Below are 15,440 nucleotides of genomic sequence, written 5' to 3' on the forward strand. Positions count from 1 at the left end.
ATTTTCTGTATAATCTCCAGTAGCAATCAACACAACAGAAATATCTACAGCATATGGTCTTTATAAAAAAGGTACAGACCATATAGATAGTCATTAAAATATAACATGGCCTAAATAAAGACAAAAAAAATGAACTGAAACGTGGTGGAAGGTATGCTGTTGTTAGAGGAGGAACACCAACAAAAACTCTTTAGTGGAATCTAGTATCACTTCGACGTATAGAATAAGAGAATGCAAAAAAAGGAGGTGTATCTAACAAAAAGTATATTTTTAGTTTTTAGTATTATTTGTTCTCGCTTATATTAAAAATTTCGTTTTTGGCATGCTAACCCTGGGTACAGGATGTAAGCCGTGAAAAGCCACAGTAAATTCACACACACTCATGTACACGAAGCAAGGCAAAGAGCTGTATTCCAGACAACAGGATGATTTATGTGGCGGCTGTAAATGTACCCGCACCACACACATCAAGCATGACTCACAAAATTCTTTGACGGAAAAAAACCGAAGGAGACATGAGAAGGACGTTGTCGGCCATCAAGGGAGAGGAGAGGAAGAGGATGTTGCCCGGGACCCCCGCTAGTCCCCTGGCACAGCCATCAAACCTTCTCGCTTTGCCAGGAACTCTGTGATAGCCTTTATTGGTCATCTCATCCCCATGTCCCCTTTCACTATAAATAACCCTCTCTATGAGTCTATTGTTCCTGGAAGGACCTTCCCATGCACCCTTCCTCACCGACATGTAGGGAAGACCACACTTTCACCTCATTGACTGGCCGTGTGTTTGTGAGCTGGAGCGACAGCGTGTCTGCACTGCAGGTGGGAGCCTGGAAGTGGGTCTGAGTGGAGGATTTAGGAGGTAGTGTGAGACAGGACGGGGGACACAGTCTGCTCGACAGGATGCTTCCAGCCGGGGTCAGGTGGATGATGTTACTGTGTGCAGTTTACAGCACAACTGATAGCTGTCATAACATAGCACTGTTACCGGAACCTCTTCTGCCTTTTGCAACATACATCTCCTTCTAACTCCCTCTCTCTTTCTTTACGATTGCCAAATGTATACAGCCAAAGAGTGCTGAGGCTTCAGACTTGGTTTTCCCATTAGTCCTAACGGTAGGTCTGAAAAAAAAACAGGCCTTCCATTAGTTTTTGTTCAGGGCTGCCAGTGGCTCCTCAGTTGTTACATGATGTAATTCTAATGGCATCCACCAGATGGGGTGTTGTGACCCCTTGGGATTTAGTGCATTGTTTGAGAAAAAGGTGTTATTAGGGGCTTGATAGATCTACCATATCATCCAGGCTCAATATGAAATATAAAAAACAGCAGAGATAAGTCAGTGTGATACCTGCTCTTTCCAATTCTCACAAAGCACACACTGACAATATCGTTTTTTTTTTTTTTTTTCCTGAAGCTGGAAGTGCTTTGTGGTGGATCTGACAACATTATGAGGAATCCAAATTACTGCCACATTTATTATAATTATCCTAACCCACCCACTCCTTCCTCTGCCTCTCTCTGTCTCTGTTCAGAGAACTGTGATTGAACCCTGTCTCATAGGCCTGCTCTGATTTGTTCAGATGCACTGGTGGTGGTGGTGTTGTTTGTATGTGGATGGAGCCCCGGTCCAACCGGAGTCTTAGAGGTTCTCAAAAACACTTTTAAGAGCCCCAGTCTGTCTCCTCTTGACTCCTCACGGTATGCGGATGGAGGCCGGGACGAGGCTGGCTTCGGGCTGCGGTGTTTGTGGGAACCAGAATCCTGCCAACAACTATGAGACGTTCCACTGTCAAAGAATGCAGTGGAAGCATGTTTGTGTTTATACAATCTCAGCATGTGTGTGCGCGTATTTGCGAGTGAGACTATAGCATGTCTGATGTGTGTGCATGTATTATGTGAGTCACAATGCGGGTAGGAGTGCTTAATTTCAGGCCTGCATGTACATAGTGTGTTCTTGTGTGATAGTGAGCTTATAGCACTGGGTTTATAGCATGTGGTTCCCCCTGTGTCAATCAATCTGAGGCTTTTATTCTGACAGCCTTGGAGTCATGAGCCTATTAGCCACTGCAATCAAACTGAGGATCCTAACTCATCTCTAACACAGTGCCCCTGCTGGGGCCTCAATTTGGGACCATAAAACATGGTGTACCCAAAATCTATAATGATGTCATGAGAACAGCGACATCAAATGAGGCAAGTGTCAAAAGTGTTTATTTCACTACTGAAATACTACACGAAAACAGCTTGAACTTGCATGAACTGATTTTTTTTGGCCACTTAGGGGAAACAGAAAACAGACTGTAAACACACTTGTTAGCAAACAGTTACTTATTTACACATCACATTGCATTTATTTTGATTTGTGTTTTCTGGCCACCTGGTGAATGTAAATCCAATATTCACTCTCCTTTTAGCTCTGGTCCGATCTATGCCAACTCCTGACAAATATATCAGACTCTTTAGCTGCTAAATGCTTCACTATGTTCACCAAGTACTCGCTAACTTTGTCTGTATGTACAGTGGATTTTTTTTAGAGCTTTTTCCCCCCTAAATCAGCTTTCTGCTGTGCCGAGAAACAATGCAGTTGAGAGCAGCGAGAGCAGCAAGAGTAGTCTCGCGTTGCCGGACCTATCTACATGGCACTGTGTCAGCGCTGGAGTAGTGGTCTGGCTGCATGAGTTCACATTCTGGTATCGATGGGGTGATGTGTCGAAGTCTGTTCCTCCCTGTTTGGGGGAGCAGATCTCGACAGGGGAACATACAACAGTGGGGGGAAACATTTTGTATTTCTTTTAACCAATCATAATGGTCTTGGGGGGCGCTAAGCCCCAGATGCAGCAGCGGTGCCCTTGCAGAATAGATAGAGATATCGGAAAAAGGAGAAGAATGCCCAATGTCAGGCGTGTGAGTGGACCAAAACACTAAAGTTGCTGGCGATAAAACCAAAGCAAGTTAAATGGTGCTGTAGAGGCTAAGCCCAAGTTTTAAGCCCCCCAGGTGCTGTTTCACGGGTAGAGTAATTGGCCCAATCCAAAAGTCCGGACTCACAGACTCACGGACTTTGGTGCCCGTTCTTGCAAAATTCGTAATTCGAATTTCAAAGGGCGCGAGGGTTTGAGTACACACTTACCGAGCCCTTTCCGTGAGTCTGCATCGATGCAGACTTCACCAAAGGGAGTTACCCACAGTTCAAAGCGTTGTGACGTTTATCGCGGACACCATAAACAACAACATAAACAACAGCACGACACACGACCCCGGAATACAGACCGACCTGGTGTCCAGCTTGTAAAACAAGAGTTTGAAAAAATTTGGAATCGGGCAGCCGTCTCCTGTGCCTTGGCTGTGTAGAAAGCAACAAACTTAAAATTAAAAAATTTTTATTAAACGTCGCCAAGGTAACATGGGATCTTGTGAAGTGCTGTCCCAATCCCATTTATACCTATCTGAGCCCATGTGGCCTCACACACTCACTCACTTAGCACCTGAGATCAATTAAGCCTGTGAGTCTTTAGTCCCCAGGGCTCACTTTGGGATTGGGCTACTGATGCACTGTTTACCTTTTTGATCAATGAAAGACCAAGTCATATTTGCAGTTAAAACCATTGGTTCCATTTATTTTGGGGCGGGATTTTAGTTAAGGTTTACAGACAAATCACTGCTTGTGTGTGTGCCTGTGTAGTGTTGTGGTGTTGGTGTGCGTGTGCGTGTGGTCAAAAATTGAAAACCAAAGATTGGTCCCCATTTATACCAAGGGCACTAATTGGCTCTAACAGACGCTAAAGATCTATGCAGAGCTGAGCGGAAAAAAGCAGTCGGTGATAATTCTCTTTGTTACCAGTAAACGATTGATCCAGGGTAAATATAAAAATATAGATTATAGTAGCTTTAACTTAAACACATGCCTCTCAATACATCCACAAAGCCCTTTTGCACTTCATGGTTTAAGAGTTAATCGGATTTTGCCCTGGAGGCACCAAACACATCTGCCAGTGGAAATTCCACCCGTGTTTGGTAACACATGGGGTAACACTGGCCACGTCTATTGATGTGTGCTTGTGTAATCAGCTGATCAAAGTCAAAGCTAGATGGAGAAAAGGTGTGAGTGTTTAATGGCCTATTATTAATATGAATTTCCGAGGTAAGGGGAAGCATGACGTTGTGCAGCGTGTGTCAGGTTGTGAATTAGAACTGTGTAGGTCTGGAGTCTCGACATGAAAGCAGTCAAAACAAGGAAAGTGTTGTCACAAACGTGTTCAGTCTGGAAGAGGCTCCAGACACACAGAAATACAGTGACTTTTGCTGATCAGTGAGTCAGTGGTAGATTCATATCCTGTCTGATGCCAGTCCACAAATAAATGGTGTGCAGCGAATAGCCTGAGGGGGCATTCAGGATCACAAACATATTGAAGATAGAACCATATTCCACATGTTCTTATGGATAAATAAAACATGTGCGTCTCATTTCCTAGAACACAGGAAACAGGAAGTTCGAGACGGGAAGAGAGTGTGATGGCCTTCATTCCGCCTCGAGTCCCTCGATCTTAAAGCTAAAAAGTGTTTCAATGTTGTGAGCGGATCCAAAAATAATGTGTGTTTCTCATTTTCCTTTTACATGTGTATCTAGCTCAAGGACTGCTTGAAAATAAAATTCAATAACCCAAAATGTAATTTAGATAATCCCTAAGGGAAAAAAAAAAATCTCATCTGTTCCACATTTTAATCCAGTTGTTCCATAACTATCCAATGTCTTTTACCAGGATTTGATTTAAAATGTACTAGGTAAACAGGAAATGTGTGTTCCACTCCCTCAGGAAGAGATAATCACTCATTTTTTGCAATTCATTATTCCACCCACACGATCCTTAAAACTTGCATCTATCCACTCCTGGACTATAGAAAAATGTCTGCATGTAAATTAATCTAGTATAACCTGCTTAGATCCCACTCATTTTCTTTATAAGATTTTTTTTGGGGGGCTTTTCCACCTTTATTTGACAGGACAGCTAGGTGAGAAAGGGGAGAGAGAGAGAGGGGGAAGACATGCAGGAAATCGTCACTGGTTTGATTTGAACCCTAGACCTCTGCATCGAGGCAGAGTATATGTGCGCCTGCTCTACCCACTGAACCAACCCGGCCACTAATTTTCTCATTTAAAAAGGTCCCATGACATGGTGCTCTTTGGATGCTTTTATATAGACCTTAGTGGTCCCCTAATACTGTATCTGAATTCTCTTTTATATAGACCTTAGTGGTCCCCTAATACTGTATCTGAAGTTTCGTTTATATATACACCTTAGTGGTCTCCTAATACTGTATCTGAAGTCTCTTTTATATAGGCCTTAGTGGTCCCCTAATACTGTATCTGAAGTCTCTTTTATATAGACCTTAGTGGTCCCCTAATACTGTATCTGAAGTCTCTTTTATATAGACCTTAGTGGTCCCCTAATACTGTATCTGAAGTCTCTTTGTATATAGACCTTAGTGGTCCCCTAATACTGTATCTGAAGTCTCTTTTATATAGACCTTAGTGGTCCCCTATTACTGTATCTGAAGTCTCTTTTATATAGACCTTAGTGGTCCCCTATTACTGTATCTGAAGTCTCTTTTATATAGACCTTAGTGGTCCCCTAATAAACCTCTTCTGATAAAACCTCTTCTGAAAAAACCCACCCTCGATCCTGAGGTCTTAGCAAACTATAAACCTATATCTAACCTTCCCTTTCTCTCCAAGATCCTTGAGAAAGTAGTTGCTAATCAGTTATGTGATTTTCTCCATAGCAACAGCTTATTTGAAGACTTTCAATCAGGATTTAGAAAGCACCATAGCACAGAGACGGCACTGGTGAAAATTACTAACAACGTTCTAACTGCTGCAGACAAAGGACTTGTCTCCATACTTGTTTTATTAGATCTTAGTGCTGCTTTTGACACTATTGACCATACAATCCTGTTACAGAGATTAGAACACTTAGTCGGAATTAAAGGAATTGCACTAAGCTGGTTTAAGTCTTATTTCTCTGATCGATCTAATTTTGTTAATGTTAATGATAAATCCTCTGAGTACGCGAAAGTTGAACATGGCGTTCCACAAGGCTCAGTGCTTGGACCAATTTTATTCTCCTTATATATGCTTCCTCTTGGTAATATCATTAGGAAACACTCAATTAACTATCACTGCTATGCGGACGACACCCAATTATACTTGTCAATCAAACCAGACGAAACAAGTCAGTTAGCTAAACTTCAAGCATGTATTAAAGATATAAAATCCTGGATGACCTATAATTTTCTGATGTTAAACTGTAACAAAACTGAAGTTATTGTGCTGGGCCCTAAACACCTCCGAACTTCATTATCTAAAGATATAGCTACTCTGGATGGTGTTGTCCTGGCCTCCAGCACTACTGTCAGAAATCTAGGAGTTATTTTTGATCAGGATATATCCTTTAACGCCCATCTAAAACAATCATCGAGAACAGCCTTTTTTCATCTTCGTAACATTGCCAAAATTAGGAATATCCTGTCTCAAATGATGCTGAAAAACTAGTCCATGCATTCGTTACTTCCAGGCTGGACTATTGTAATTCCCTACTGTCAGGTTGCTCAAATAAGTCCCTTAAGACTTTCCAGCTGATCCAGAATGCTGTTCTGACGAGAACTAAGAAAAGAGATCAGATTTCTCCTGTTTTAGCTTCTCTGCATTGGCTTCCTGTAAAATACAGGATTGACTTTAAAGTCCTTCTCCTGACCTACAAAGCCCTAAATGGTCAAGCACCATCCTATCTAGAACAGCTCTTAGTACCTTATTGTCCCACTAGAGCACTGCGCTCCCAGAATGCAGAGTTACTTGTGGTTCCTAGAGTCTCCAAAAGTAGAATGGGAGCAAGAGCCTTCAGCTACCAGGCTCCTTTCCTGTGGAACCAGCTCCCAGTCTGGGTTAGGGGGCAGACACCATCACCTCATTTAACAATAAGCAGAAAACTCTCCTCTTTGATAAAGCTTATAGTTAAGAAGTGAGGAGTTGCAGCATCCGCCTAACCCGGCCCACCTGCTTCTCTTTGTAGTCATCAGATTTATTGATCATATAATCAATAATATAGTGAGAGTAGAGGGAGGCAGGCCAGTACAGCCTCTCATCAATGTTTTCATTCGTTTCCTTTTGTATGCATCCTGTCCCAGAACTGCTTGTTACTAACCTAGCTCTGGGGAGTTTACTCCCCGGAGTCCTTATGTTTCTTCTTCGCAGAGCCATGCTCTGCGATTCCCTTCAACGCCCGGCCGCGTCCTGCTGCGTCTGCTACATCCACCCGTGCTCTGCAGCGCCACGTTTCATCCCACAACGTCCTGCTGTGACATGAACTACAACGACTACCTTCAAAGTCACTGTTCCACTATCTTCAATGCGACTATTATCGCCATCACACCCCCAACCGGCCCCGTCAGACACCGCCTACCAAGAGTCTGGGTCTGCCGAGGTTTCTTCCTAAAAGGGAGTTTTTCCTTGCCACTGTTGCAATAGCCACTGCTTGCTCTTGAGGGAATTACTGTAATTGTTGGGGCTTTGTAAATTATAGAGTGTGGTCTAGACCTACTCTATCTGTAAAGTGTCTCGAGATAACTCTGTTATGATTTGATACTATAAATAAAATTGAATTGAAAATTGAATTGAAATTGAATAGAATAATACTGTATCTGAAGTCTCTTTCCCGAAATTCAGCCTTGGTGCAGAATTACAGCCACTAGAGCCAGTCCCACAATTAGCTTTCCTTAGGATGTGCCATTTCTGTGTCTGTAGCTATTGAGGAGGAGAGAGGGGGGGCAAGGTGGAGGGTGGGGGTGTGGTCTTGACCAACTGCCATTTTGGGTAGGATACCCAGGGCTCGGTTTACACCTATCACCTTTTCTAGCCACTGGGGGACCATAGGCAGGCTGGGGGAACTCATATTAATGTTAAAAAAAACAAACACATAAAGTGAAATTGTCATGCCATGGGACCTTTAACTAAATGTAACCTCTCCTCTCCTACTATATTTCCAATTCCTTCCGCTCTTCTATTATTGTTCACCTGGTGTGAAATGCACCAACACTCTCAAAACTCTCTCTCATTTAGTATGAGGGGAGCGGTGTAAGGGAGTGGACGGGGTGAGTGACAGCCTTTCGTGTAAGGTCTGACGCACCGAGCGCTCCTTTCCGGCACTCACTGAGAGCAGGGTCACAGGTCAGAATGAGCTATTCTTTTCATTTACCCCCCCGTCTGTCTGTGTTGTCTTTCTCTCCAACTACAATATTTGTAATGAAATTTCTTGCTGATTGTAGCCGGCACTATAACTCCCACTGATGCCCTTTTGATCTCTGATGGACGTCCTGTTCATGATATTACCACAGCGCCTTTACCTGCCCTCCATCTGAACTCATCTCTCCTTCCTTCATATCCTCTCATCATTGCTCATCTCACTCTTGCCTACCCTCCCGACGTCATCTCTATAATTTCCAGGAAGTGCATATGAAATACCAGAAGCAATTTTCCCCTCTGGCTGAAGATTAATTTCTTCATAAATAATAATAAAATGGAGTGGAATTTTCAATCTCGCTCAGCGGTCTTGGGCGTGAAAGAGGAGGAGGGAGGTGACCTTTGACACAAACCTTTGCCAGCTAATTAAAAAAGATAACAAGGGAGGCGGCTGACAACATAATAGGATTTCATAAATTCATGAGATTTTGAGAGGTTGATGGCCAGCCTTTCATTGTTCGCTGACAGGGAATCTATTTTCAATGATGTTCCACTCTTGTGCATCAGGACCATGAAGAAATAATTGAACACTTTGGGAAATACGCTTAGTTCGCTTTCTTTCCAAAACAGAAACCGAGGGTAACTTCTATAATGTCCCAGTCCAAAGGTAACAAAATCTACAAACCAGCACCTTTAACGCTCACTAATTAATACATTATATATTTTTATCTACTCTGTTCAAATCCCTTAAGACCGAGTCCAGCCCCTTTCAGACATGAGAGTTATTCAATCTTATCTTCCAATTCTTGGCAAAAAGCAAATTCGCAATTAACTATTCATCTATCTAATAAAGCGAGACGTATCTCTATGTGTGTCTGTGTTTGGGGGCGTGTTTTTTTTTTGGAGGGGGGAGGGGGGGAAGGTAACTTGCCAGCATACGCAGACGCCACATGCAGAACGCTTTACAACAGCATTTGACTCTTTTCCTGCTTCCAACGTTAGCTACAGGATTGCTGGCTATGAGTAGTGTTGTTTTTGGCGGCCTGTTTTAATTTGAGTTTTAGTCTAGTCTTTGTGTCAAGCTGTCAGTTTAATTTTTATTAGTTTTGGGCACGTTCATACTCTTTTTAGTCAACTATAAGTCTGAGCATTTTAGTCTTATTTTAGTCAGAATTATCCATGATTTAGTCTAGTTTTAGTCAATGAAAATTGTATTTTAGTCTCTCTTTAGTAATGCAATTCTATTTAATCCAGTCAATATAGTATAAGTACCTAGTAGTATAGACGAAACCAAAATGTTGGCCAACAAGAGATGCTTAGTACACACGGAGTCAGTCAGATAGGAACTAAGAACACACACACACACACACACACACACTTGAGTTGATTAACGCAGATATGTGCTGATTAGCTCTCATAACGGGCCAGATGGGTAGCGCACTGCCATGAGTCCATGAGGCTAATGTTTGATTACTCTACATTATAATTGTGATATTTTGGGACAAAATTCTGAATCTGCCACGTTCTCCATCAGGTAAACACAGTAGTACAATGTCTTCCTCTGATGTAGAAGTACACTCCTTCTGTAAGTCATTTTGGGGTACAAGTTAGTTTTGGAGAATTCTACAAGCAGCAATACCACAGGCCAAGCAATCGGCCCGTTCCAAACGGGCACATTTTCAACGGGCACTGCACTAGTTTAATTAGAAAAGAAATACGGACATTTCTGGCAAGGAAGAGTATGATGAAACCTCACCACGCACTTCAATCAGTGGAGTGTAACATGAGTGTGTCCATGCTTACGTATGTGCGTGACGATTTAGCTTATATGCATCAGTGACGTCATTTGCGAGAGGCTATGTCAAGTTACCAGCCCTATGGGGAACTCTGCCACATAAAATATACTACACACATAGCTCACAGTACAGTACACACAGTTGTATTACACTCACAGCTCTAAATATGGGCTCCGGAGGAGTGCACACAAGCACATACTGTATGTATACTAGGGCTGCACAACATATCAGGTTTTTTTTTTATCGTCATCGCAATATCAACTGGCGCAATACATACATGCGACACATGCGACACTCTCCGAGATGTTTGCTAGTTGGAAGAAAATCTCAGCAGAAAACTGCACTTTAAGATGTAACGGTCACTTTTTTTAGTGTTGCTTTGTTGTTACTTTCTTTTTTTTTAAGATAATTTTTGCCCATTTTCAGGCCTTTATTGACAGGACAGCTGAAGAAATGAAAGGGGAGAGAGGGGGGGAATGACATGCAGCAAAGGGCCGCAGGTCGGAGTCTAACCAGAGCCTGCTGCGCTGAGGAGTAAACCTCTATATATGGGCGCCTGCTCTACCAACTGAGCTGTCCAGGCGTGCCTTCAATTTCAATTCAATGTTCAATTTGTTCAATAAAAGAATGTTGAGAATTATTTCTTTTCATTTGTTTTAAATATAACAAGCAATTTGTTGTATTTTAGCTGAATACTGAAAGCAGGTCCCATGGCATGAAAATTTCACTTTATGAGGTTTTTTAACATTAATATGAGTTCCCCCAGCCTGCCTATGGTCCCCCAGTGGCTAGAAATGGCAATAGGTGTAAACCGAGCCCTGGGTATCCTGCTCTGCCTTTGAGAAAATAAAAGCTCAGATGGGCCGATCTGGAATCTTCTCCTTATGAGGTCATAAGGAGCAAGGTTACCTCCCCTTTCTCTGCTTTGCCCACCCATGAGAGAGACATCATGGCCTTCAAACGAGCAAAGTGGCAGTTGGTCAAGGCCACATCCCCACCCTCCACCTTGCCCCCCCCTCCTCAATTGCTACAGACACAGAAATGGCACATCCTAAGGAAAGCTCATTGTGGGACTGGCTCTAGTGGCTGTAATTCTGCACCAAAGCTGAATTTCGGGAAAGAGACTTCAGATACAGTATTAGGGGACCACTAAGGTCTATATAAAAGAGACTTCAGATACAGTATTAGGGGACCACTAAGGTCTATATAAAAGAGACTTCACATACAGTATTAGGGGACCACTAAGGCTTATATAAAAGAGACTTCAGATACAGTATTAGGGGACCACTAAGGTCTATATAAAAGAGACTTCAGATACAGTATTAGGGGACCACTAAGGTCTATATAAAAGAGACTTCAGATACAGTATTAGGGGACCACTAAGGCCTATATAAAAGAGACTTCAGATACAGTATTAGGGGACCACTAAGGTCTATATAAAAGAGACTTCAGATACAGTATTAGGGGACCACTAAGGTCTATATAAAAGAGACTTCAGATACAGTATTAGGGGACCACTAAGGTTTATATAAAAGAGACTTCAGATACAGTATTAGGGGATCACTAAGGTCTATATAAAAGAGACTTCAGATACAGTATTAGGGGACCACTAAGGTCTATATAAAAGAGACTTCAGATACAGTATTAGGGGACCACTAAGGTCTATATAAAAGCATCCAAAGAGCACCATGTCCAGGACCTTTAATATTTGTTTTATTTATCGCAAGTAATATCGTTGACGCAATATTCAATATTCAATCTATCGCATATCTCCTCATATCGTGCAGCCTCATCACCTGTTCATCAGTAAACATGTGTCAGTTTGGAGCTTGATTTGTAGTTCTTTTGGTTGACTTATGTGTTCTTGTGCACAGCATGCCAACCTCATTCTTTCTCCACCGCCTGATGCCCGCTCGTCTGTATCAAATCACCCCGTCTCCTTCTCCTCGTCTTTGCTATCCTTTTTCAGCCTCCCCCCCTCTCTTTATTCACACAGGAATGTGTGATATGTGGATCAGCAGACGGGGGGGGGGGCGTGTAATATTCCCGCTGAGCTCCAGAGAGAAGGCCGGACGAGGGAGAGGTGGTGAAAAACAACCCCGCTGCCACATCCACTCACGCATCCTTCATCGCCTCTCTTTCTCTCTCTCTCTCTCTCTCTCTCGGCGAGCCAACGACCATCGCACACCTGACCTACTTTCACGGCCTTTCCCCTCTATGCCAGCGAACTGTCGTGCATGTGTACGGTATATCTGGCAGGGAACGTGAAACAGGATCACGGATCACATTTGGTACTCAGAAATCGGTGCATCTGGATTTTCCTTTTTGCCATAGAAAAAAAAAAAAAAAAAAACTTCAGAAGCCACGTTTGCCTCTGGGAATGTATTCTCCTGCACAGCATTTATTTCATCCCCGAAATCTGTTTAATATTGGGAAATGATGTGTTTGTGATTTATAGGAAGATAACTTAAGACATGGATTTAGGAAAAAAAGGATTTAGAGTGACAAAGGGAGAAGGAGAATGCTAAGGAGGAGCATGCATAAGGAGTATTGCATAAAAAGGTCTGTCGTTTGGGTTACTGATGATAAGAACACGACAGGAGGAGAGCGGCACTGTGCAGCGAGTGCAAGCAGACTTACCGTGTAGGCCTTGCAGTCCCAGACTGAGAGAGAGAGAGAAAGAGAAAAAGTAAAAGGAGGGGGACGATGGAGGTAGAAAGAGAAATCACTGCAGGGTTTTTTGCAGCAGCGCAGATAAAGTAGTGAGAGGGCAAAGGAGTAAAAGAGACAAAGACCTGCCGAGCGTTGGGTCCAGCTGACCAGCACAGCATGCGTTTCTGATAAATTACCACTCACCTCTGAAACACATCTCACATATTTGAGCCGTACATGGACATAGTGAGATGGTGTCTGATACGCACCTTAAGTCCGAGCAGAAGTTACAGAGCGGTTTCACATGTTCTTTTCTTGTGAGATGCAGACAGTTTGTTTTTGGAGTTACAGCCTGTTTTTATTTTTATTTTTTTTACTTCAAGCTGTGCCAAAAACACATATCTACTACAACGCGGTCATCACGTGTACTCATTTCCCCAACCGATTCTGGAGAGGCTCCTCTGAATGTAAACAAGTTAAAAAGGAGGACGGGAGATGCTAATGTAGTCACTTCAACCCACTGTGTTGTCTTCGGGGTCAAATTAGACCCGTTTTTCAAAATGTCTATATCACAAATATGGGTTTCCTCTTAACTACCTCATTTTAATTACCCAAAAATAACACGGATGATTCCACACATTGCGCTTCGCAAGTACAAGAAGAAGAAGATAGGATCTCTACTTTCATTGACTTTTGGGTGTTTTATAAAAAAAGAAAATTGGCATTTGAAAACATAAAAAACAAAAAGTTTCAAAACCAGACTGAACGTTGACGTATAACCTTCTGTAATTATCCTTCCTTTAATAGGAGTCTAAATCATTCATAATGTCTGCTTTTTTTAACGCAAGAATTAGGTGTAATTTCCTACAAATGAGGTTTATTGACCATGAATTCCAAAAATATAGTAAATGTAAAACTGGTAATAAGTTGGTGTTAGTGGTGTTTATACATGGTAGTTAAAAGAAGTGTTAAACGATAAAAAAAAAAAAAAAAAAAAAAAAACATTAAAAAAAAGAGCCAAAAGTGTCAATAAAAGAGACGACATGTACGTGGCCGAATGGAAGACAACACAAGGGTTAACCGTTTAGCTGTGAAATTTGACCAAAATGAGGTGAACGTTCACACAGATGAAGAGGTAAACGAAAAGCAGGGTAGCTTTGTGTAATGAATTGGCCGAGCAACCAAAACAGGCCTGATCCACAACTCATCCTCTTATTTTCCAGGCTCCCCCTTATCTCTGACCACTGACCACAGAAATGATTTAGACGTGATAACTCACATGAATCATGGCCCTGAGGTTTATACTTAAGCTGATAAGCATTGAAATAAACCAAACTCAGAGAGAGTTTATAAAAAAGACTCCATGCACTTTATAAATATCTCTATGCACTTTATGAGAGGCTCTAGGCACTTTACACTTAAGCTTGGTTTGCACATTTTGTTTTATTAGTTATATTTATGTAATTCTTGTATGGTTTATATTTATGTCAGGTAGCCTACTGTATGTTTAAATGTATAAATTGTAATTTGTAAAAACTTAATAAAGCTCTTTAAAAAAAAAAAAAAAGACAGGGGCAGAGCTCTTTCACCACAACACTTGACACATTAAATACACGGGAGGTTTATTGGATGGATGTGTTGCAGTAGCTACAGGGCAGGCCTCTCTGTTTGTTCTGTTTCTGCTTTTACGAAATAATTGGGTTCAGGGGATGAATATATGAAGAGTTACAGTGGTGCTCATAAGTTTATGAACCCATGCTAAAGTTGACTAAAAAGAGGAATAAAAAAAAAAAAAATCATCTTTTGGAAATTGATCTTAATGCCTTAACAATAAAAAAAAAAGGAAAAATCCAACCTTTAAGGACACCAGTTTTCTTTGTGAATGAATAATGTATCGTAAATAAATACATTTTCTACCTTTAAATACAGGGGGCAGAAGTCAGTACACCCCTATGTCAGGCACGGTGTTATGGGTGGGCCTGACAGGCCTAGGCCCACCCACTTTTCAACAGGCCCACCCAAAACATTTCCTCAAAAAAGATTAATTAATTAATATATTATAATTTGGTGCAGAATTATTAAAAATCGGCAAATAATCTCATAATTTGTGCTAAATCCGGTCACTTCTTCTGCTGAGTTTAATTGTGTAGGACCGCCAGAGGATAACAGTAAGGTATGTGGCTACTCTGCCTGTATTGTATTATGTCATTATATGAGATATATGGATTAAAATAATCAATTCATAACCCGCTACAGAAGCTGCAGGCGCAGTTCTATTTCTATAACAGCTTGTTACTGTTGTCAAGTTGTTGTTCCCTCATGGTTTTCTCTTGTTATGGCCAATAATGCTTTAGGGCTTAATGTGATTTATTTATTTTTGTTAAACATGTTTTTAACATGAATCATCACACTAAAGTAAGGAAATAACTTGAGTCTTGTCTTTCATGACAGATGACGTTGTCAATGAACAAGTTCTGTGGCCGAGTATTGATTGAAACTGTCGGGCAGTGTTGTTGATTTGTATATTGTTGAAAACTCAAAACAGTTGAAAAGAATTGTGAAATATTCGGCCTCATGTTATACGAGCAGAACTAAGCTATGTTTTGGGGAAATAGGTCTACTAGATTCCTGCCCGCTTTTACAGTCTATAGGCCTTAGGTTAGGAGAGATGTGCTATAGCACAGCCAGGTATGGTGCGTAATGGAGATTCCAAAGCGCTCTGCTTTTGGGCAGAACCAAGGAGAGCGATCGCGGATAGGTC

Source organism: Perca flavescens, chromosome 9, assembly GCF_004354835.1.
Source record: "Perca flavescens isolate YP-PL-M2 chromosome 9, PFLA_1.0, whole genome shotgun sequence".
In the NCBI taxonomy this organism is placed as follows: Eukaryota; Metazoa; Chordata; class Actinopteri; order Perciformes; family Percidae; genus Perca; species Perca flavescens.